General features: G+C 45.1%; 1 protein-coding gene across 5 annotated transcripts in view; it reads left to right on the forward strand.

The window, feature by feature from the left end:
* PDE1C (phosphodiesterase 1C) overlaps positions 1-26122 on the forward strand; it is a 1470255-nt gene that overhangs the window by 803509 nt on the left and 640624 nt on the right. The window lies entirely within an intron of this gene.

Here is a 26122-nt window from a genome sequence, read left to right on the forward strand (position 1 = left end):
CACATAGCCATTACTAAACATTAAAATAAGGAAAAAAAACTTAATTGTAAGGCACTTAGATGCTACTGGAGTTATAATCACGCAGATGCAGAGATTAAAAGTTCAGCAGAAAAAATACATTGGCAGAGAGAAAAGCAAGGTTGGCAGATCATATTATCATATCAGAGATTATTATTATGTGTTTGGGCGCAATGTGCCTGAGAGGCCATTTCTAAGAAAACCCTCTTATTTGTAAGAAAGCCCTACTTATTTCTACAAAATATCCAGAAACTTTACATTATTCATTCATAAAACGAGCAAAATAAACAATTGTGATGAAAACCCCCCAGAAAGTACGAACCTTCAAAAGTGAGAACCTTCAGGCACAATGAGCCTGAGAGGCCACGGAGGTCACATCTGCTCTCTGCAAGGACAGTGGCAAAACTGAGTGGGGGGATTTCTAGCAGCACATAAAGATAGGAAAGTACTGGGAGGGGCAGGATCCCCAGCCGCCTTGGAGAGGAGGGGGAGACAAAAATATGTGAGCTGTGCCTGTCAGGCCTATTGCGCATGACGCAGGGTTAAAATTAGTTTTATCTGTATTTTACAATTGTAAAATTATGATAGCGATATAATGATACTGAGAACAATAATATCTTATAATGTATTTGAAATAAAATTAAATATTTTGTCATAATACAACATGGCAAAATGGGGTTAATCTTAGAGTGTAAACTCTTTCAGACCAGGATTAGTTAGGGCAAACCTCTGTTATGCTTCTATCTCAGTAATGGTTTTGTGGTATCTATTGACTGCATGAGCACTAAACATAATTATGGTTTGTCATTTTACTTTCTCGTCACATTATAAATCACAGTATAATCTAAAAGAGGTCATGGTAATGAATTGGAGATGTCATTTGTGTGTAATGATAAAGTAAATTAGGGCTGAGTTATGGCTCACAAATATGAAATGTAGACAGTTACTAATTATATTCAACTGACTCACATTACTATCTCTGTTTTAACAGCAATGCTGGTTATTTTTTCGTAGAATTACTGGTGTTTAATTCATAAGTTTAAATGTCTGTTTTTTTGTTGAAAGTAAAGCGTTTATGTTTAATCACGTATCTGGAAATAATAAAAGAAAAGTAATTTCTTCTTTAAGGAAGCTGAAGCTTAGATGTCATTGTGCCTTCCAATAGTACACTTATCAAAATATACCTCAAAGTCCACAAAGGCTTGGTTTCCTAAGAATTAGTGGGAGATTTTTGAGTGGGTGTCACAGTCACCTATCTTGAACCCCACTGAAAGTCTTTGGTGTTTTTTTTTATGGGATTTCAGTAAGGCGATTTAAGTGGCAAACTCAAGAATATTATTGAACTGGAAGTCAGTGTATATGAAGAATGGGTTTAGATTCCTCAGGAATACAAGCACTTCCTATGGTTCTGAAACTAGAGCCTTGATTAGAGAAGAGCAGACCTTTTGAAATTCTATTTCACAGAATTCACAATTATCCCCAAAAATTGGATTTGTAGTGAATACATTTGCACAGATTTCAATGCTGGAAAGTTTTTAACCGCTCAGAAAATACATGTGGGTGAGAGGGGAGTGAAAGAGAGAGAACCATAATAGCCTACACACTGCAGGCAAAAGAGATAAGACCATACTGATCATAAGAGGTTGCACTCTATAGGCAAGAGGATCCTGCTGACCTTAAGAGCTTATGTTCTATAGAAGAGATAAAAGACCCACTTGTCAAGAGATTAAACTCTACAGGAGATAGAGACCAAGAGGTCCTTGCTGATCATAAGAATTTATACACTACAGGAGAAACAGTCACCCAGTGACTCTGGAGATGGAAAGCTAGCATACAAACTGTGCTCCACCATAGATCTGTGATGGCTCAGGTATTGACCGCCCCAGTATAAGGTATGATAATCCGTTAGATGTCATAGCTGCAAGCCATTATGTGCAGGCCAGCATGGCAACGCAAGATGACGTTATCCTGCTCTCTGTTGCTTCAGCAGTGTGGGAAGTGATGCCGGACAAGTTTGTTGATTTTTTTGAGAACTGTGAACCAAATCTTAAAATGTTTGAATTCACGGGAAACCGCAAATTTAAGGAAAGTCAACAGAAACCCGATCCTCTGCGGATTAATTCGCTCATCTCTAACCTTGATGGTTTGCAAGAAGTGTATTATTGGTTGGGTATTCTACCTGAGCCATCAGATCTTTTTAGACCCTCTCAGTTGAAATGTGACCAAACAGTGACAGCAGCCATGCCATCTGTAAGGTTCATACGGCACAGAGGTTCTGGTAGATATTCTTATAGACTGTGCGGATGGATCAACAATCTTAAACCAAGAGCCATAAATAAGTTTAAGTTGATATTGGATTTAGATATCCTCAGCCAGATGTGTACATAAAGAAGAGGATGTTTCATATCCCAAATCTTATTTGAACCCCTTCTTTGTGCTGGTTTGTGCTACCAACATATCCATCATTCAGCATCAAGTCCCAGAACTTGTGCAAAATTCCAACTCATCCACATTAGCAACTCTTGCCAATCCAAGCCCTGTTGGCAATACTTTCAAGATGGTTTTCACCCATGAGAAAGAAGAATGTGACAAACCTCTGCTGGGTCCCCCCTCCACAGATCCATAGGTTGTCTCTACTGCCTTGATGGTCTGCTGTTGGCTGAATTTTTAAGTTGCCATGTTGGATTGTACTTGTTAGATTTTCATGGCCATGTTGAATTGTAATGGTTGATCCTATCTATCATCTAGAATTTAAAATTTATACTTTAGCTAAACATAATGTACATCTTAATGGGCAATCACACATAAACTTTCAACCAGCAGCAACGTCTCATATGTTGTGTCTTGCTCACCAAAGTTTGACACAATGGCCATATGTAGAGGCAACATATGTATTTCCGTGGGATATTGATTACTATCCTTATGCTACAATCCTGAACAGAATAGATTTTAAAATAATATAATGTTTTGATCTCTGATAAAGAAAATTAAGCTTGCTTGATTGTACAGCCACATTATTCAAGACTAAGAATTAATTCCATATTTTATTAGAATATTGCTAATCATATTACATTTACATGTGTCTGCATAGTAAATTGATAATTTTGCACCAAGGGAGGTTCCTCACGAAATTCTCAACATCAAATTTGTATATTAGCTTCATTACGGCGTCAGAAATTCAAAGTGTTTGCCTTTACACAAAATGTGCAGTACTTTGCTGCCCGATTAACCCTCCAGAAATATTTTAACCCCTTTCCAACCCTTGCCGTATTAGTACGCACCTTTGCGTACCCCCGGTTCAGTGAGGGCTGCTGCGCTGAGCCCTCACTGAATCGAGCACATGTCAGCTGATTCTTACAGCTGACATGTGCCCGCAACAGGTGCGGGTGGAATCGCGATCCACCCGCGGCTGTTAACATGTTAAATTGGCTGTCAATCTCCGACAGCGGCATTTAACGCGCGCTTCCGGGTTGCGCGTCATAAGCCCCGCCCATCGGCGACCCTGTCACGTGATCGCGGGTCACCAATGGGTGGGCATGACAATGCAGGGTCTGCAGCAGACGCCTGTGGTTGTCATGATCTGGTCGCTATGAGCGCCACCTAGTGGTCGGCGCTCATAGCACAGGACCATTTCTGCTGCATGCAGGGGATCTGCTCGTCCCCTGTATGTAGCAGAGACGATCAGACAACTGCTGCTTCTAGTCTCCTATGGAGACTATTGAAGCATGCAGTAAGTGAAAAAAAAATGTTTTTAAAAATATAAAAAAAATATAAAAGTTTAAATCACCCCCCTTTCGCCCCATTCAAAATAAAAAAAAAACAAAAAAAACCCAAATACACATATTTGGTATCGCCGCGTTCAGAATCGCCCCATCTATCAATATAAGAAAAGAATTAATCCGATTGGTAAACGGTGTAACGAGAAAAAAATTCTAAACGCCAGAATTACGTTTTTTGGTCGCCGCAAAATTGCAATAAAATGCAATAACGGGCGATCAAAACATTGGATCTACCCCAAAATGTTATTAATAAAAACGTCAGCCCGGCGTGCAAAAAATAAGCCCTCACCCAGCCCCGGATCACGAAAAATGGAGACGCTACAGGTCTCGGAAAATGGCGCTATTTTTTTTTAGCTTTTTTTACCAAATTTCGCAATTTTTTTTCACCACTTAAATATAAAATAACCTATACATGTTTGGTGTCTACGAACTCGTAATGACCTGGAGAATAAGAATGGCAGGTCAGTTTTAGCATTCAGTGAACGTGGTAAAAAAAATAAATGAAAAACAACTGTGGTATTGCACTTTTTTTGCAATTTTACCGCACTTGGAATTTTTTTCCCGTTTTCCCGTACACGATATGGTAAAACTAGTAATGGCGTTGAAAAGTACAACTTGTCCCGCAAAAAATAAGCCCTCACACAGCCATATTGTCAAAAAAATAAAAACGCTATGGCTCTGGGAACAAGGGGAGCAAAAAACGAAAAAGCAAAAACGACAAAACCCAAGATTGCGAAGGGGTTAAGAAAACATATTTCACTCCCAATGCCCTGACTTTATTCCAGAGCGATCTTCAATTTCCTTTAGAAAACATACATAAAATAGGACTATTTTCAGCTAGAAGCAATGCACCAGATATAAGCAAGGAGAATATCTAATGCAAACCTGAAGGAATTTCATTTAAAATTCTATTTTCAAATCAAGATGATTTACATTTTAATGTCATCCTTTTGTAGAATACACGGATTGCAAACATTTAAAAATAGCCTTCTGCATTATTTCAAAACTATGGGTTATGTTTATTTATTTTAGCTTACGGTATATATGTTTATTTATTCCAGTTTATATAGCACCAACATATAAAGCAGCGCTTTACATACATTTCTGTCGCTCACTGTCCTTATTGTGACTTACAATCTAAGTTCCCTGTCAGTATTTCTTTTGAAGTATCCTAAGGAAATCCATGCCAACATAATACAAGTCTGTTTTATGGCCATTCTAAGTACTGCTGTATGGTGCCCTATGACGCACTAAAATCTCCCCTGGAAGCCAGGTGTAATATGGAAGAAGGGTGGGGAAAGCCACACTATGGCTGATGGGTCCACATTGTATCTGCCCATTGTCTGAACAGGCTATTAAGCAACCATTGATTGGTCTGCAAGTAGTAGATTGGTGGTCGTTTGTAGTATAAGCACACCTTACATGGGCTGTCTCATGAACAAAAGTACATTTTAATCAATAGATATTGGAAAACTAAGTAGTTTCACAATTGGATGTTTAAAAAACATTGCTGTGCTCTGAGGTAATCATAAATGAAACTGCCTCACCTAGACACCTAAACTGAACATTTGTACTCCAAAATGGTGCAAATGAAAACATCAGCTCAGCAGCCAAAAAAATAGACCTCACACAACTCCATCGATGGAAAAATAAAAAAAGTTACAGGCCTCAGAAAAAGGTTGACACAAACCAAATTTTATTTACAAAGGTCTGAAATTTTTTTACTACTTATATATAAAAAATGTTGACAAATTTGGTATTGCTGCAATCATACAAACCTGAAAAATCATTTTGCCAGGTCATTTTTATCACACAACAAACATCGTAAAAACAATGGTGGAATTGCACTTTTTTTCACAGTTTCACCCAACTAGGAATTTTTTTTAGCACTTTATATTATAAAAAGAATGGTGTCATTCAAAACTACAACTTGTCCTACAAAAAACAAGCCTTTATATGACTATGTCAATGACGCGCCCCCTGGGCCTGTGTTGTGCTGCTGCTGTGCAGGGGGAATACCCGGAGCCGGATCGCTGGGGGTTGTAGTTCTCCGTGGCGGTGACCCGGTCCGTGCCCAGGGTGGTCAAACCAGTGGCAGTCTATTTGTATTGTAATAAGTGTCCGACTACGCCACCCGTGGATTGCGGTCAGTGGGGACCGCCGCTGCGCTGCCGACCGCTGAGGCTGGTGTTGGTTGCGCAGCTGAGTATGGGATAACTCCCCACGGGAGGAGTATTGCCTCAGGGCAGCTAATGTGGATGATGGTGGTAGTGATGGTGTGAGTGTCCCAGTACTGATGGTGCTGGTGCGGCGATGAAACACAGAGACTTGTAATTGCAGTTTCCAAAGCTTTACTCACGGTTGTTATTCAGGTCAATGCTGCAGGCGATGACTGCCCAAGCCGTGCTGCGTCCACCAGGTGAGGGACTCGGTCAACTCCCAGGCAATTCCAGAGCGTGGTTCAGAGCTCCCCTCTCTTCCTTTCTCTGGCCGTCCCCACCGGTGACCCACCTTTGTCCAGCTTCCTCGGGCCTTCTGTTGGCGAAACCTCTCCCGGTTTCCCTGACCCTATGCGGTATGCCTTTCTGGTGGATGTAGTGAGGGGTCGCACCAAGATGTGGTCACAACCTCCGGTTTTGGCTGAGGATTAGTCGCCTCCACCAATTTGGGTTCCGGTACCCTATTCTGCCAACCCTTCACCCAGTATCTCCTCTGGGCATATGGGGTTCCTTCTGCCTTCGTGTCTCTGGGCCTTTCTCTATGTTCCTTGCTTCCTTTCTCCTCTGTTCCAGTTCCTTTCTTACTTTCCTTTCTGTTCCTTCTTCTCTCTCTCTCTCTCTCTCTGGCTCCAGCCTCCTGACAAGGCCGGCCTGCAGAGCAGAGCCCATGCAGGGGCTCTGCTTCCTGTCTTCTCCTCAGACTGTCTCCACTGAACTGAACACTGATCTAAGATGGTGCCCACCTTATATACCTCCCTCTATGTGTGAGCCCAGGTGACTAGCAACCAATGGGCTCCTATCTATGCCCAGAAACCCACCCCTATCTGCTCCTACACCACTGGGTGTACTTTCCCCTCCCCACTCCAGCCAGGAACAGAAGCTGTCGTGCCTGCACTCTGTCTAGTGGGAGCACCGTTGGTCTGTTCCTCGGAAATGGGGTGTGTGTGGTGCATGCAGCCTACCGAGCCCTGGTCCACACTCCATCCTTACTCGGGAGTGGAATATCACACCTCTGGTTTGAGGTGCAATACCCCTGTAGCAGCCGAGCCCTCGGGGTGCTACATTCCCCCCTGGTAAATCACAGCACGTCCTCGGGCTGGAAAAGAGCAAAGACAATTCAAAAACATACAAAATTTTAGAATGCATTCATATATAAGACATTAACTTTTCACCCATCCCTTTATGGGAGGTACCCTTCTCTTTTTAACGTTACTGGTATAAAACATTTTTATAAAACATTCTACTAATGCCACTGGAACTCTTTTTGCAAAACACCATATAAAGCTTTTGGCATTACTATTTTAGCAGCATATTAAACTTTCCATTATAAGACATTTTCACATAAACATTTTCAAAACATATTCTTGAGCTCTGGCCGCTGTGCAACTTGCGACCAGGTAAAGGTGCAACAGTCCATTTTAATTTTGAGGTAGACGTTGCGGTTCTTGTATAAAACCAGTAGGGGGCGCTTTAAGAAGCGCAACTATGTACAAGGGTATGGCCGCTCTCAGTCCTCGGCCAGTGGGGATAGGGGAATGGCTGCTCACAGTCCTCAGCCTGGTTAGGGATTAGGATCACACAGGTAACAGTCCTTTAACTATTCCACACGAGTCCCAACGGGGACCACACTTCACTCAGCAACAGTTCCACAACAGTAAACAGTTCCTGTACCCTGACGGGTAACTATGTACAGTTTGTGTACCATCACCTTTCAGTGGCGATGTCCTCCTGCTTCATACTCTTCAGACCCGTCCGGGCCCTCTTGGCACTCGGCCTTGCGACCAGGCCGGTGGTCGCTTGTTGGTCGCGCCCGGGGGTGGCACCGCCAAGGTAGGGGGCGCTGGTGAGGCAGCGGCGCCCGGGTGTGCTGGGTCTTGCGTCCTGGCCCGTGACGTCTCACGCTGTATGGCGCCAGGGTTCAGAGGGCACAGCGCGGGGCGGGGCGTGACGATGGTGCTTGCTGCCTGAGGCCTAGCTGGTGGCGGTGGAGGCGTGGTGTCAGGTACGGTCCCCGGGGCTTCGGGTCCCGCAACGGAGGGTGAGGGCAGGCTGGTGTTCCCCGGGCTTGGGGTGGTGGCGTCCCCATTACCTGCCTCGGTCTCCGTGGCCTCCTCCGCGGCTTCATCTGCAGCTGCCGGTCCCTCTTCTCCGCGCCCAGTGGTAAGCGCGCTGCCCAGTTCCGGCGGGGTCCTCTGCTGGTCACCTCCGTGCTGCCGGGCCATCTCCTCTCTCCACCCGGCAAACACATCCCGCTGCGCCCGGACCATCCTCCTATTCAGATCTTCCAGCGCTGCGCGCGCACGATCCGGGTCTCTAGGCAGTTGGGCCAGCAGTTCTGTCAGGCTGCAGGGTGGCTCCGCTTGCAGCAGGCTGCGGGCCAGGGTGCTGGTGGAGTTTTCTGCTCCCTCCATCTCCGGGTGCAGCAGGTCCAGACTGATCCAGGCCGCACCCAGCCCCTCAGTTTTCTTTCCTATCCGCCCCCATAGGGGTTGGTCTTGGGGGCATCTGCTGACAATCACCTTCAGGGGCAGCCCCCCCACGTTGATGGACATCTCCATTGCTGCATTCATGGCTGGTGGGGGCGGGCTCCTTCTTTGGCGCCACTCTGGGACCTGGCCCACGATGGGAGGTGGCTTCCTGCTGTCCTTTGGTGCGCACATAATGGCGTCCGCTCTGCCAGGGCGGGAAAAACTGATGAAGATGGCGGGAAACGGTCCAAAATGGCGTCTGATGGCGGGAATCGGCTCCGGATGGCGGGAAACGACTCCGGACGGCGGGAAACTTCTGGAAATGGCGGGAGACTTCTTTTTAAGGTACATGTGCAGTTTTCTTCAGGCACGCAATACCCGCTTGTGGCGGGTTGGTAATGATCCTGCCGACTACGCCAAAGTTGACGCGCCCCCTGGGCCTGTGTTGTGCTGCTGCTGTGCAGGGGGAATACCCAGAGCCGGATTGCTGGGGGTTGTAGTTCTCCGTGGTGGTGACCCGGTCCGTGCCCAGGGTGGTCAAACCAGTGGCAGTCTATTTGTATTGTAATAAGTGTCCGACTACGCCACCCGTGGATTGCGGTCAGTGGGGACCGCCGCTGCGCTGCCGACCGCTGAGGCTGGTGTTGGTTGCGCAGCTGAGTATGGGATAAATCCCCACGGGAGGAGTATTGCCTCAGGGCAGCTAATGTGGATGATGGTGGTAGTGATGGTGTGAGTGTCCCAGTACTGATGGTGCTGGTGCGGCGATGAAACACAGAGACTTGTAATTGCAGTTTCCAAAGCTTTACTCACGGTTGTTATTCAGGTCAATGCTGCAGGCGATGACTGCCCAAGCCGTGCTGCGTCCACCAGGTGAGGGACTCGGTCAACTCCCAGGCAATTCCAGAGCGTGGTTCAGAGCTCCCCTCTCTTCCTTTCTCTGGCCGTCCCCACCAGTGACCCACCTTTGTCCAGCTTCCTCGGGCCTTCTGTTGGCGAAACCTCTCCCGGTTTCCCTGACCCTATGCGGTATGCCTTTCTGGTGGATGTAGTGAGGGGTCGCACCAAGATGTGGTCACAACCTCCGGTTTTGGCTGAGGATTAGTCGCCTCCACCAATTTGGGTTCCGGTACCCTATTCTGCCAACCCTTCACCCAGTATCTCCTCTGGGCATATGGGGTTCCTTCTGCCTTCATGTCTCTGGGCCTTTCTCTATGTTCCTTGCTTCCTTTCTCCTCTGTTCCAGTTCCTTTCTTACTTTCCTTTCTGTTCCTTCTTCTCTCTCTCTCTCTCTCTCTGGCTCCAGCCTCCTGACAAGGCCGGCCTGCAGAGCAGAGCCCATGCAGGGGCTCTGCTTCCTGTCTTCTCCTCAGACTGTCTCCACTGAACTGAACACTGATCTAAGATGGTGCCCACCTTATATACCTCCCTCTATGTGTGAGCCCAGGTGACTAGCAACCAATGGGCTCCTATCTATGCCCAGAAACCCACCCCTATCTGCTCCTACACCACTGGGTGTACTTTCCCCTCCCCACTCCAGCCAGGAACAGAAGCTGTCGTGCCTGCACTCTGTCTAGTGGGAGCACCGTTGGTCTGTTCCTCGGAAATGGGGTGTGTGTGGTGCATGCAGCCTACCGAGCCCTGGTCCACACTCCATCCTTACTCGGGAGTGGAATATCACACCTCTGGTTTGAGGTGCAATACCCCTGTAGCAGCCGAGCCCTCGGGGTGCTACATCAACAGATAAGTAAGAAAGATAAAGCCCTTGCAAGAGTGGGAGGAAAAAACGAAAACACAAAAATGAAAAATTGTCTGGTCATGAAGAGGTTAAAGAAAATGAAAAACAGGCAAGCATTACTGTATGGCTTACATATAATGTTAAACAGCATATCTGCTATTCATTTACAAGTATGGATTAAGAATCACAGATTGGGTTTGCTCATCTTTACAAACCAATGATTTTAGGTGCTTAGAACTCTCCTTTTAGCTGTTCGAAGAGGAAATAACCAGCTTTGGAGATGACTCATGCAGCACCTTACTCTGCCTTTTCTTGTCAGTTTTTAATACCTTTCTTCAGAAATTCATTTTCTGCATGTAAGCAGAATGAAATGGCAGGAACATCATTTGAATTACTAATGAGGTCTTTTCTGGGGGATAGATGTTTTATCTGAGTTAAATAAAAAACTTAATTTCCATACAAACTTCAGTGGTGGATTAAAAGTTCTATAGGTGTATACAGCACAGAAATCATCTACAGATCATATTTGTCATTGTTTATTGGATAAGCTAGAAGAGGATATTGTGCTACTGATACATAACAGTACAGATATGTGAATACAGCTTTATCTTAATGTCATAGGTCATATCTCTCCCTTTGATGCATCTTTTCCAGCACATGACAGCTGATCTGATTAGCTGTCATGTGCCCCTAACAGCCGCAGGTGGAATTGCAATCCACTCGCGGCTGTTAACATGCTAAATGCCGCTGTCAATCTCTAAAAAGTGGCATTTAACATGATCGCGCCGGAAATGAGTAACAAACCACGCTCATCGGCGCTCCGTCACATGATCGCGTTGCGCCGATGGGTTGGCATAACAACAAGGGGTCTCCAGAAGACCCCTGTGCTTGTCATTTCTGATCTGCTATGAACGCCGGCCCATGGCCAGCATTCATAGAAGATGATCGTTTCTGCTATACATAGCGGGGCTTAATCCTTGCTATGTGTAGCACAGGCGATTTGATGATCGCAGCTTCAAGTCTCCTGAGGAGACTATTGAAGCAAGTAAAAAGTAGAAAAAAATGTTTTTAAAAATATCAAAAAAATAAAAAAAGTATAAAAGTTCAAATCACCCTCCTTTTGCTCCATTCAAAATAAAACAGTAAAAAAATATTAAAAATACACGTTTGGTATTGCTGCGTTCAGAATCACCCGATCTATCAATATATAAAAATAATTAATCCGATTGATAAACGGCTTAACGAGAAAAAAAATCAAAATGCCAGAATTACGTTTTTTGGTCACTGCAACCTTGCAATAAAATGCAATAACGGGCGATCAAAACATCATATCTACCCCAAAATGGTATAAAAAAAGCACATCAGGTCGGCGTGCAAAATATAAGCTCCAGATTAAGAAAAATGGAGACGCTATGGGTCTTGGAAAATGGTGCTTTTTTTTAGAAACTGAATTTTTTCTTCACCACTTAAATAAAAAAGAACCTATACATGTTTGGTATCTGCGTACTCGTAATGACCTGGAGAATCATAATGGCAGGTCAGTTTTAGTATTTAGTGAACATGGTAAAAAAAAAACAGTTATGGAATTGTATTTTTTTTTGCAATTTCACTGCACTTGGATTTTTTCCCCATTTTCTACTACACGATATGGTAAAATCAATGATGTCTTTCAAAAGTACAACTCGTCCCGCAAAAAAAAAGCCCTTACATGGCCATAGTGACTGAAAATAAAAAAGTTATGGCTCTGGGAAGAAGAGGAGTAAAAAACGAAAACGGAAAATCCACAGGTCATGAAGGGGTTAAGTAGTGGTGGAAACCTTTGCAGAGAGACCCTGTCTACATACGGATACATATAAAAGCAACATAGAAAAGCTGCTGGAATAAAAATTAAATGGCTTTGGATATAACTTTGGGATGCACTTGATTGGAACTAAACAGCTATATTTTTAGCTTTTAACGATTCGGCCATAATCATCTCTACTGGACAATCATGAAAATAATTGTTTTATCAATTCAGGCAATTATAACACTGTGCATATAAGTCCCTTTAGGTAGATTGCTACCATGCGCCCCAGGGGCGAACACTGACAGCTTGGGGTCCCTGTGCAAGAAATGTGTCTGGGCCCCCCCTTTTTTGGCGACAAAGCTACAGTATATATGTAATATAATTTTTCATAGCGCCCACTTTTGTCCTTTACATATCAGATTCCCTTGTTAATTTTGTTTTTTTATACCGCCCTGTTCTCTATTACATACCGTCCTTTCTTGTTAGATATAAACTGCAATGACTACTGATGGAGCATGGGAAAGCTTCTGTTCTGATGGAGGAGCTGATGGATTGGTCTTCTGGTCAGATGCTGTTCTATCAGCAGTTGTTTTATATCTAACAAGAGAGGACTCTGTAATAAAAGAGGGCGCTGTGACTGACAAAAATAAGAATACACTATGTAAGGAACGGTGCTATATATAACAAGAAATGACACTATGTAATAATGGAACAGCGCTGTACATTACAGAGGAAACTATATAATAAGGGACTGCGCCATACATAGAGAGGTTGCTACATAATAAGAGATGGTGTTATATATAATAAAGGAGCAAACTATATAATTAAAGGGGTATTCCCATCTCCAAGATCCTATCCCAATATGTAGCAGGTGTACTAATATTAGTAAATACCTCCAATTAGAAATGTAGTATAGTTCTCTTAATTAGCTATGTCACTTACCTCACGTGCAGGTGACGCGCCCCTGGGCCTGTGTCGCGCTGCGTTGCGCACGCGGGAGCTTACCCGGAGCCAGATCTCTTGAGGGTTGTAGTCTCGTGGCGGTGATCCGGTCCGTGCCCAGGGAGTCAGACTAAGTGGCGCTGGATTAGCGGTAGATGTTGTACGACTACGCCACCCGTTGAATGCAGCTAAGGAGCTGCTGCTGCAGGGCAGACCGCTGAGGCCGGTGGTAGGATTGTGCAGCGTGATAGTATAACCCCCAACGGGAGGGGTATGGCCTCAGGGCAGCCGACGTGGATGATGGGAGTAGCAGGAACCACTCAGAGACGGTACGGTGTAGTTCAGGGTCTTTACTGGTGACAACGATAGACCCTCCCGGAGTACTGGCTAGCGATTGGGGCCTGGTCAGTCCTTGAGCAGATGGGATCTCCCTTGACCAGGCGGAGTTGTAGGCCTCCCAAACTGACTGTACTCTTCTGGCTACCTTGCTAGAGGCGGGTATAAGTAGCCCACGTCCCTGAGTGTACCGTGTGGTGCTCACCCGTATGGCCGGTGACTCGGGGCCTTCTAGTAGCTTCCGCTCCACGACGGCGGTGCTGGTCCCATGCGTGTGACCGTGCCTTCGGGTTTCTTGGCCAGAGGACCTGGAATCCCCTGCCTGACGGATTCTGCTGCTGGGTAGGAGTTAGTCCCCACAGCCTCGGACTCCGGGTCCGGTAAGAAATCTTCTCAGTCAGGGCGAGCTCTGCAGCTGCCAGCCCCTGACTCCTTGTAACACTGCTCCCACAGAGCTCCTGATGTTCTGTTCCTATATTTGCTTCTTTTCTCTGTCTCTACTTCTTCTCTACTCCTGGCATGGCCCAGGAGCTGGGCCCAGCCGGAGCCACAGCTCCCTGTCAGCCCCTCCTGGCTGAACTCTCCCTCTCAACTCTCTAACCCTGCCTCAGCCCTAGGTTTATATAGGGGAAGTTCTTCCCCTCCCAGGACTGGGCAGGAGGTGTGGCATGCATAGGATTCCTGACCAAGAGTCCTCCCACCTGCTCTCAGACATAACATTGTTGTTACTATGGAAACCAGACCCCTGGGGTGCCACATTCCCCCCTAGTGAAATTTAGTACTCCGGGACTAAACATATTTTTTTAGAAAGACATAACAGGGTATAACAATAATAATACAATAAGAAAAACACATAAAGGTGGTCACGGCATGTCCGCAACCGGGTGCAGTCTTTGAAGGAAACAAAGGTGTCCATTTCACCAAAACAGGGAGACGTAACCAGGTAGGGGTCTGTCCTGCCCCGAGTCCTTAACAGTCTTTTAGTCCATCCTGGGTTACGCTCCACTAACTGTACAAAGGATTCCCGGTAAATCCACCAAGGACTCCTATAAATAACTAGAAACACATAATTATTTACAGGATATGGCCGCTCTCAGTCCTCGGCCAGGTAGAGGGAAAGAACGACCGCTCTCAGTCCTCGGTCAGTGGGGATAAGGAATGGCTGCTCACAGTCCTCAGCCTGGTTTAAGATAGGGGCACATGGGAAACAATTCACTAATCCCAACGGGGACCATATTTTAATTAGCAGCAGTCCTTGTACCCTTACGGGTAACTATTTACAGCTCTTTATTCACGCTACTTCCCTTCAGTAGCTATGTCCTCTTTGTGCTCCCTCCTGAGGGTAGTCCTCAGACCCGTCCGGGTCCTCTTGGCTTTCCTCGTATTGGTAGTACTGCAGCTCCTCCTCGGTTAGCTGGATTAGTATCTCTGCGACAGTCCTCCTCCCAGGTGGCCAGGACTTTACCTCCCTTTGGGCTGCCCCGGTTAATTGGGCCACCAGGATGCTCACTTTTTGCTCCTCTGTGAGGGGGTACACCTGGAAGAGGCTATCCAGCTTTTCTCTAAAGTCATGCAGGGTATGTGACTCCCCTGAGTACTGGGGTAGCCAGGCTGCCCCCGGGATATAGGGCATGGTGAAAAGCATGACCGCAACAGCGGTGGCGCTGGCGGGGGTTGAAGCGGTGAAGCTCTCCTCCGTATCCGGCATCCTTCTCCCCCCTAGTGGACCGTGGCCTACCTTGCGATGATCCTCTTCCGTAGGCCGCGGCTCCGCAGTGGATCGTCAGGGTTGAGGACCTTCCGTCGCGCTCCTGTGACGTCGGCGTCTGCTGGGCTCCTTCCAGGACCTTGCGCAACGTCCGGACGTGAGGCGGGGCTTCAGTTCTCGCGCGCTTTCGGAGTCCACGCCCCTCTTCTTCCCGCGCGGCGTCCTCAAGATGGCGTCCAATGGCGGGAAAACTCCACGTATGGCGGGAAGAAGGCTGAAGATGGCACCGGATGGCGGGAAAACTCCACCGATGGCGGGAAGGAAGCGGAAGATGGCGCCGGATGGCGGGAATCTTCACCACAGGTAAGTTTGAACAGTCTTTTTCAGGCACGCAGTACCCGGTGGTTGCGGGCACGAAATCCTGCCGACTACGCCAAAAGTTGACGCGCCCCTGGGCCTGTGTCGCGCTGCGTTGCGCACGCGGGAGCTTACCCGGAGCCGGATCTCTTGAGGGTTGTAGTCTCGTGGCGGTGATCCGGTCCGTGCCCAGGGAGTCAGACTAAGTGGCGCTGGATTAGCGGTAGATGTTGTACGACTACGCCACCCGTTGAATGCAGCTAAGGAGCTGCTGCTGCAGGGCAGACCGCTGAGGCCGGTGGTAGGATTGTGCAGCGTGATAGTATAACCCCCAACGGGAGGGGTATGGCCTCAGGGCAGCCGACGTGGATGATGGGGGTAGCAGGAACCACTCAGAGACGGTACGGTGTAGTTCAGGGTCTTTACTGGTGACAACGATAGACCCTCCCGGAGTACTGGCTAGCGATTGGGGCCTGGTCAGTCCTTGAGCAGATGGGATCTCCCCTGGCCAGGCGGAGTTGTAGGCCTCCCAAACTGACTGTACTCTTCTGGCTACCTTGCTAGAGGCGGGTATAAGTAGCCCACGTCCCTGAGTGTACCGTGTGGTGCTCACCCGTATGGCCGGTGACTCGGGGCCTTCTAGTAGCTTCCGCTCCACGACGGCGGTGCTGGTCCCATGCGTGTGACCGTGCCTTCGGGTTTCTTGGCCAGAGGACCTGGAATCCCCTGCCTGACGGATTCTGCTGCTGGGTAGGAGTTAGTCCCCACAGCCTCGGACTCCGGGTCCGGTAAGAAATCTTCTCAGTCAGGGCGAGCTCTGCAGCTGCCAGCCCCTGACTCCTTGTAACACTGCTCCCACAGAGCTCCTGATGTTCTGTTCCTATATTTGCTTCTTTTCTCTGTCTCTACTTCTTCTCTACTCCTGGCATGGCCCAGGAGCTGGGCCCAGCCGGAGCCACAGCTCCCTGTCAGCCCCTCCTGGCTGAACTCTCCCTCTCAACTCTCTAACCCTGCCTCAGCCCTAGGTTTATATAGGGGAAGTTCTTCCCCTCCCAGGACTGGGCAGGAGGTGTGGCATGCATAGGATTCCTGACCAAGAGACCTCCCACCTGCTCTCAGACATAACATTGTTGTTACTGTGGAAACCAGACCCCTGGGGTGCCACACAGGCATTGCAGTAGCTTAGGTATCCATGGTTACGACCACTAACAGCTGACTAACCAACTAACTGTCACTATATGTGTGGCTATAACCATGGATACCTAAGCTACTGCAATGCCTGCACATGAGATAAGCAATATAGCTAATCAGGAGAACTACACTGCATTTCTAATTGAAGATATTTGCTAATATTACTACACCTACTACATATTGGGATAGGATCTTGGGGATGGGAATACCCCTTTAAGAACTGTGCTATACACAATACGTGAGTACACTATACACTAAGGGACAGCGATATATATAATAAAGCTACATTTCTGTATCCGTGTGCTGCTCGATTTTTTTCTTAGACAGCACACAGACCCACTGAGTAAGTCCTATTCTGATCTTTCACGTCGGATCAGAACAAGACATGCTCTGAGTCTCGCAGATCTTATTCTCAGACCCGTGATTTTCAAAGATATGTGAATGGATCTATGAAACACTGAGTCCATGTGCCGGACCAATAAAAAAATCTGGAAACTCACGGACATTTCACACAAATGTGAGAATGTGACCTAAGTGATTTTACAAATAACAGTATTACTCCAAGTCATACAGTGCAGATACAGACTAATACTTACATCCAGTGTCCGCTGACGTCTTGTCTGATTAGAACCTTTTTGTGTTGTTTCATCTCCATTTGGTCAGACCTTCATATCGACATCTCCCAGCCATGACTCGTCTTGTCACACTTGTCACCGCAGCCATGAAAATTACAAGGTCACATATAATGTATATATACATTTGTCTTCCTCACATTGCACCCCTGACTACAGATATGTACCCCACCATTTACATACAATCAGCCACGCACCATTAAAAATATAAAGTGATAACCTAGCTCTGCCTCCCATTAACTATAATTTCCGGTGCCCAATAAATATATATAATCAGTGTCTTAGTCCCATCCCAACCCTCCACCAACCCCCTCTCATTGTCCTTTCCCCAGTGTATTGCTCCACCAGTATATTGCAAGAAAAAAAAAAATTCTCTAGTGATGAATCAAATAAGTAAAACTTCAGTATTTCTTTGAAAATCTTAAAAGAGTAGCGGTCCCTCCAGTGGTCGCCTTTATTTGCTAATTGCATCTGCAGCTTCTTTTCAACTCCTGTTTCCCCTTTTCCCTCACGTTTACCAGTATATTGCCTCCCCACTGTATTGCCTCCCCCAGTGTATTGCCTCCCCCAGTATATTGCCTCCCCCAGTGTCTTGTCTCCCCACTGTATTGTTTCCTCTAGTTTATTGCTCCCCCAGTCTATTGCTTCCCCACTGTATTGCTTCCCCAAGTGTATTGCCTCCCCAGTGTATTGTCTCCCCCAGTGTATTGCCTCCCCCAGTATATTGCCTCCCCCAGTGTATTGTTTCCCCACTGTATTGTTTCCTCCAGTTTATTGCTCCCCCAGTGTATTGCTTCCCCACTTTATTGCCTCCCCCAGTGTATTGCCTCCCCCAGTGTATTGTCCCGCCACTGTATTGTTTCCTCTAGTTTATTGCTCCCCCAGTCTATTGCTTCCCCACTGTATTGCTTCCCCCAGTGTATTGCCTCCCCAGTGTATTGTCTCCCCCAGTGTATTGCCTCCCCCAGTATATTGCCTCCCCCAGTGTATTGTCTCCCCACTGTATTGTTTCCTTAAGTTTATTGCTCCCCCAGTTTATTGCATACCTTGTGTATTGCCTCTCCTGTGTATCGCTCCTTCAGTGTATTGCTTCCCCTCTATATTGCCTCCCCAGTTTATTGTTCCCCCACTGTATTGCTCTCCAGTTTACTGCTCCCCCACTGTATCGCATCCCCAGTTTATTGCTCCCCCACTGTATCGCCTCCCCAGTGTATTGCTCCCCAGTTTATTGCTCCCCCACTGTATCGCCTCCCCCAGTGTATTGCTCCCCAGTGTATTGCTCTCCAGTGTATTTCTCCACCACTGTATCACCTCCCCGGTTTATTTCCCCCCCCGTTTATTGCCTCCCCAGTTTATTGCTCCCCACTATATTGCCTCCCCAGTTTATTGCTCCCCCAGTGTATTGCTCCCCACTGTATTGCTTTCCCAGTTTATTGCTCCCCTAGTGTATTGCTTTAAGTCCCCAGTTTAATGCTTCCCCAATGTATTGCCTCCCCAGTGTATTGCTCCCCCACTGTATTACCTCCCCAGTTTATTGCTCCCCACTGTATTGCCTCCCCAGTTTATTGCTGCGACAGTATATTGCCTCCAGTCCCCAGATTATTGCTCCCCCAGTGTATTGCCTCCAGTCTCCAGTTCATGTGTATTGCCTCCAGTCTCCAGTTCATTGCTCCCCCAGTGTATTACGTACAGCAACCCCAGTTTATTGCTCCCCAAGTGTATTGCCTCCAGTCTCCACTTTATTGCTCCCCAAGTGTATTGCCTCCAGTCTCCAGTTTATTTTCCCCCAGTGTATTGCCTCCAGTCTCCAGTTCATTGCTCCCCCAGTGTATTGCCTGCAGTCCCCTTAGTTTATTGCTCTCCCAGTGTATTGCCTCCAGCCCCCCCCAGTTTATTGCTCCCCCACTGTATCGCCTCCCCAGTGTATTGCTCCCCAGTTTATTGCTCCCCCACTGTATCGCCTCCCCCAGTGTATTGCTCCCCAGTGTATTGCTCTCCAGTGTATTTCTCCACCACTGTATCACCTCCCCGGTTTATTTCTCCCCCCGTTTATTGCCTCCCCAGTTTATTGCTCCCCACTATATTGCCTCCCCAGTTTATTGCTCCCCCAGTGTATTGCTCCCCACTGTATTGCTTTCTCAGTTTATTGCACCCCTAGTGTATTGCTTTAAGTCCCCAGCTTAATGCTTCCCCAATGTATTGCCTCCCCAGTGTATTGCTCCCCCACTGTATTACCTCCCCAGTTTATTGCTCCCCACTGTATTGCCTCCCCAGTTTATTGCTGCGACAGTATATTGCCTCCAGTCCCCAGTTTATTGCTCCCCCACTGTATTGCCTCCCCAGTTTATTGCTCTCCCACTGTATTGCCTCCCCAGTTTATTGCTCCCCCAGTATATTGCCTCCAGTCCCCAGTCTATTGCTCCCCCTGTGTATTGCCTCCAGACCCCCCCAGTTTATTGCTCCCCCACTGTATTGCCTCCCCAGTTTATTGCTCCCCCAGTATATTGCCTTCAGTCTCCAGTTTATTGCTTCCACAGTGTATTACCTCCAGCCCCCCAGATTATTGCTCCCCCAGTGTATTGCCTCCAGTCTCCAGTTCATGTGTATTGCCTCCAGTCTCCAGTTCATTGCTCCCCCAGTGTATTGCGTACAGCAACCCCAGTTTATTGCTCCCCAAGTGTATTGCCTCCAGTCTCCACTTTATTGCTCCCCAAGTGTATTGCCTCCAGTCTCCAGTTTATTTTCCCCCAGTGTATTGCCTCCAGTCTCCAGTTCATTGCTCCCCCAGTGTATTGCCTGCAGTCCCCCTAGTTTATTGCTCTCCAAGTGTATTGCCTCCAGCCCCCCCAGATTATTGCTCCCCCAGTGTATTGCCTCCAGTCTCCAGTTTTTTTCTCTCCTAGTGTATTGCCTCCAGCCCCCCAGATTATTGCTCCCCCAGTGTATTGCCTCCAGTCTCCAGTTCATTGCTACTCTAGTGTATTGCCTCCAGCCACCCTCCCCCAGTTTATTGCTCCCCCAGTGCATTGCCTCCAATCTCCAGTTTATTGCTCCCCACTATATTGTAAAAAAAAAAAACACCCACACACAGAAATTCACTCACTCACCTCTCCGCACGTTTCCCTGCCACAGCATCTCTTCTGTCTCCTTGCCGGGAACTTTCTGAATGAGTCAAGCGCGTGCAGAGTGATGACGCGCGCTCCTGTGTCACAGAGAAAGCGCCGGGCAGGAAGCTGTGGACGTGTTCTTGTGGCTCTGCTGTTGCAGCGGAGCCGCAGGAAAGATCCCTGCCCGGCACACCACCTGTTATGAGGGCAATCTGGCCATGGGCCCCTCGGAGCCTGTGGCCAGATTGCTCTCATTATTAAATGCCCTGCAAGGGCCCCCCTCCAGGTCCAGGCCCCAGTGTAGCTGCACCGGCGGTATGTCCGCCCCTGATGCACACCATCTTTTATTAATGCCCCTATGCTATACTTATTATATAGTGCCCAAATATTAAAAATATTCAGCACCCAAAAAACATTACTGTAAGCTAACATGTCTTAATAAATAATGTTAGCCCTTAGTGGCATAGTCATCAAGGACATCGATACCCTATTCAGTTGTTGCAGGTAATGCGCCCTTATTGTACAGGTAGCATATCTATAAGAGTTGTCCTGTATGTGTATTATGCTATGTTATTTGCAGTAGAGAGAAACTTATTTGCCAGCTGGGAAATTATCAAAAAAAAACTTTTGTGAAACTTTTTGTAAGAATAAAAATACCAACCAATAAGCAAATATTTGATGAGTAGTAATGGAGCAGAAAGGATGGTGCTGTGGTGTAAAACCATCCAAATGAACATGTGGTATGTGTTTTGGTCTGCTTTAAGATGACTACAGTGATTTATAACTTTGCTATTTCATTGTTAGCAGAGCATGAACTTTTTAACATAAATCTCCAGATGCTCATAAAAGAGAAATAACTGGCAGGATAAAGTTGCTTTGGATTAATCAAGAAAGGATTTGCACATCTCTTCCAATGTAAGGAATAACACTTACAAATACATGTGTTAATCTCTGAGCTGTATCTAACACTACTATCACTTCATTTGTATTACTCGTGGTACTTTCCTCTTCTATTCATCTGCAGCACTTCCCAGTCTGTAAATGTAGTTTGTTTATGACACATACTGGCAATTAAATTGCAAATAGAAGTGCAAATGCTTCAATGGCATCGCTCAGCCTATTCTGAACTCTCCTGACCTCATCCATATTACTAAGTAAGCAGATGTGGGTGTGAGATGTTGTATCATTCAGCAGTCTGCTAATAAGGTCATAAATAATGCATGACAGCATGGAAGCCTTCTTAACTAATATTCAAGGAAACAAAAGTCAAGTAGACTAAAATGTGCTGCAAGGATTCTGTCTGGAGTGGCGGTAAGCCGGTAATACATCTAACCTGAATCCATATGCCAGTCTCACAAAATCTTAAAAATAAAAATGATTGTCACCTTAAAGTACATGTCATTTTGAATGTTGATACTAAAAATGAAAATAAATGGTGCCTTGACATATAAGAATACATTGTAATTTGTAACATTGTAAAAGGAACAGAAAGGCTATGTGTCTACGATGCAGAAATGTTCCGGATTTTTCCTGAGCGTTTCTGCATCTCCCTGGCAGAAAAAATGTATGCGGATTGTACATGCGTTTTTCCTACCAGGGACAAGCGGAAGTGAAGCGTTCTTCACATGCATTTCCGCATGCGGGTTGACAAGCGCTTTCCAAGCGATTTTAGCACCACTTGGAAAAGTGCTTGACAACTTGGTCACACTATATAAATCCATGCAGCCGGCATGAATTTTATATAGTGTGACCAAGTTAGTTAAAAAAAAGAATAAAAATGGTAAAAAAAACAACAACATTATACTCACCTTCCGATGGCCCCCGGTCTCCTTCTCCGATGCGTCCGGTCTTCCCGGTGTCTCGCAGTTGTGTAAAAGGACCTTCCATGACGTTATTTAGTCATGTGACCCATCACATGACTAAATGACGTCATGGCAGGTCCTTTTAGACCATCGCGAGCTGCCGGGGAGCCAGGACGCATCGCTATGGAGACCGGGGGCCATCAGAAGGAGAGTATAATGTATATTTTTTATTTTAATTCATTTTTTTTTACAGGTACTATGGTACCCGGGTCTGGAGGAGAGGCTCCTCTGTTCCAGACCCGGGTACCATCCGCACATTGAATCGCTTAATATCTGCACATGCACATGTAGTCATGCGGATATTAAGTGATTCAATGCAAGTCAATGGCGGCGAAAATGCCGCGATTTACGCAAAATAATTAGTAGTGCTGCTGATTTTTCCGCAATGATAATCCGCAGCGGAAATTTCCGCAGCATGTGCACAGCACATGCAGATTATCATTGGGGAACATTGCAGACCTACTACCAAGCGTTTTTTAAGCGTTTCTGCAGCAAAATAGCGCTGCAGAAATGCTTAAAAAACGTATAGTGGGCACACAGCCAAAGAATAACTCTCCAACATATGACTTTTAGGAGATACTTTGGCCTATAAAATACTAAAGCTTGGAGACCATTTATTAGATTTTTGTATTGTATCCTTCATCTGTTATTCCATCTAGAAATGTATGGATAAATTATTATTTGGTCTTTACTGTCATCCTTGTCAATAGGAATTGTCCCTACACTGCCTGCAACAATCAGCACAGATGGGACAGTATGGTATGAAGGGATATGCCTAGATATGAGTGGACATGATTAGAATTCGCCAAATCATGCAGACTTTACTGGCAAATTTGATTTGCAGCAAATTCTCCATTATTTGAAAAAAAGACCCCAGAACATAATCAATGTAACAAGTAGAAAAAAAAAGATAAAACACTACTATTACTCACCTCACTGCTCACCCCTGCTGCTTACTGTTCCCCGATGCACCCCTGAGCCTCTTATCACCGCCATACGCCGAAACCCCATGCACATCACATCACATGTGATCACGACAGGGTTGCGGCATACGTTGTGAGAGGAATAGTTACACCTGATTTTCGGTATATTCTTATAGTTTCATTAGGAATAGCAAATAAACAGCACATTATAACGTTCTCAGACAACTTGTGCAATGCAAGTATACACTAAGATACATATGATGGAGACCTGATGTTCCATTTTACAACCTTCGTTAATTATTAAGTAATTAGATCTGTTGTCCGTAGATTTACTAAGTTGAAAGTTATAGATATGTTTAAGAAAAGCTGTGAAAAACAAGGACAACTACATGTCCAATATATTAAAAAGAGATATTTTATTTTTTAAAAGGAAAACTAAGCATTGCTAGATGCCCAGTGACATCAGTAGATACCAGTGTTCATCATAAAATTGCAGGAAACAGCAGTCAACTTGAGCTAGTGTGGACATTTCTTAGCTGTATACCTACAGTCACCCTCATACAGTATAATACATGCCAATGTATATCTGTAGGCACCATTGTTTGGGGAATCCCTAATGTATTTTCTGGCTTAGAAAATCTATTTTCAAATATCCAAATATAGAATTTTAAGTAGACCGATGGGGAAGGCCTAGACTAGGTCCCATGTCTATTAGTCAGAGCACATAGCAGCTCAAAGAGAATTGAATCTCGCTGATTCATTTAGTATGTCCATGAACTGAGCCCTTTAAGGCTGGTATAAGGAATAGTATAGAATATGTCCCCCAATGGGGGTTTGACATGATTTAATGGATGTTCACCCACCACTAATTCACACCCCAAAATGCAATATCATAAAGGTTTTTCTTTACAATATAACAGATATATGAAATGGAGGTCACAGTGTTAAATGATCCTGTCAAGAATGATTCTGAAATGTTTTTTCGGGGTCTGTAGAGATAACATCCATCACACTACATGAAAGATACTTATTTAGGTGTTTGACATCAAAGAATGGTTGACATTGACAATTTGAACCTAGAGGTCACCAGTACAAAAAGTGACTGTTTTAAGACAGCAGCAGGAATCAGACCAAAAACCACATTGAATGAAACAGTGGAAGGTAAGGAATAAGTTATGGCCAGGGTGCTCAATATATAACACTTACAATTACATGCCTCATGAAATGCATCACTATTCCTTGAAGTAGAGTGAACACAGAAAGTAATGAGACCTCCTCTTGACAGTTCTGTGTTTCTGAAGTAATATATTATATTGTGTTCCACTTTTTGTCCTCGGGCAGAACAATGGATAGAAAGACATGCTAAGAATACAAAGAAGGACTGCAAGCTGTCATGTACATTCTGTACCAATTTACTTAGATGCAAATGAACCATTATTTCAGAATACATCATGGACATGAATTTAGGGGAATTCTTTCCCCTAAAATATGGTGTGTATTAAAGGGAATCTGGGATCAAGATTTCACACCCAAACTATTTATATGCACATGTAGCTCTTTAAAAGACAAGTCCAGCAATACCTTTACATGGCCAGTCCATTCCTCCATTACTGAGGAACATTACTTCAATGCCTTACTGAATAACAGCTTGTCGATAAGCAACATCCATGATTCATTAAACATTATACATTTATTTTTTCATATAAAAATATTCTAACTGCAATTGCGGACACAAAATGGAAGACTTGAGTTGCTCCAAATTGTGTTTTAGTTACTTTTCACATCATAAAGACTTCTTTTCTATGGGAACTGAGTCTCAAATTGGGATAAGAAAATTAATTTGTGGAAGAATTGCAGTTTTACTATGATTTGCAAGTTAAATTACTATGGTGCCCTTGCCTACAAAAGTAATAAAAATCAGCCTATTAATATACAATTGATATATACTTCTTCTGAGCTAATGACAATCATTATATTGCCTTTTAAAAGACATTTTGTAAATTCTACAGTTGAAAATAACTGCATCATTTTGCAATTCTTTTTATTATTGAGTTAAGATATCCCATTTGTAAAGGACAGGGATGTGGCATAGATTATGGTTAATAGATAATGCTCCAGTTATCCCAGAAGAGTTCATTTTATCAGCAGTAATCTCGGTGTTATTAACACCTAAGAATACAGTCTTAGAGTGAATGAAATCCCAAGATATTGCATAAAGGTTGTCTACAGAACTGGATGTATATGTAGTACTTCTTTCTAAACATATGATAGCATATTGTGCAGGGCAAGCAGTAGGTTATAACCACGGTGAAGCACACAATGAAAAATACATCACAGTCTGCTCTCTACATTAGGCTATGTGGTCACAGGGAAGGTAGTAATTATGTGTCAATCAAAAATGTAATAATAAATCTACTAATGTTAGAAATCAAACAAATGATTCAGAATAAAAAAAAATTGTATGGGCTTATCATACTGCCATATTACAGATCTGCATTATACAGCATCTGCAGGCTTGAATATCCACCCTTGATCGTCCTCCTGACTATACATTGACAACGGTCATCAAAATTATCCAACCCACTTGCAACTTAGGAGTTTCACCAAACTTAACACAAAATGCCACTTTTAATAACAACTGCTGTCTCAGAATTATTCAACTCCTTCATGACAAGCTTCTTTTAGTGAATAGTAGTGAACCTTTAGCTTTTATGACCTGCTGCAAATGTGATGCAAAGCCAGACATCAGCTTCTGGTAGCTCTCCTGAGGAATCTTATCCCATTCCTCATGTGCAATGGAATCTAGTCCACGAATATTGCTGGATTGTCAGGAGAGTGGTCTGAAATGATAAGAGAATAGATCATTGGCTTGAACAAACAAGAAAAAAGATACAAAAAGAGCAAAAGCATTAAATGTCCCTGTGGATAAAGCTAGCAGCATGGTTCAAAGTTGAAAGTTAAATGAACACTGTTTACACTACTTTGCAGTAAAAGAAAGCTATTACCGTTGCCACTAGATTCCTGAGGTGGAAGGTGGTCAAAACCCTCAAGTGACT

This window comes from Phyllobates terribilis, unplaced genomic scaffold (assembly GCF_046119375.1).
Source record: "Phyllobates terribilis strain yellow unplaced genomic scaffold, ASM4611937v1 Scaffold_4__5_contigs__length_816908805, whole genome shotgun sequence".
NCBI classification, from domain to species: domain Eukaryota; kingdom Metazoa; phylum Chordata; class Amphibia; order Anura; family Dendrobatidae; genus Phyllobates; species Phyllobates terribilis.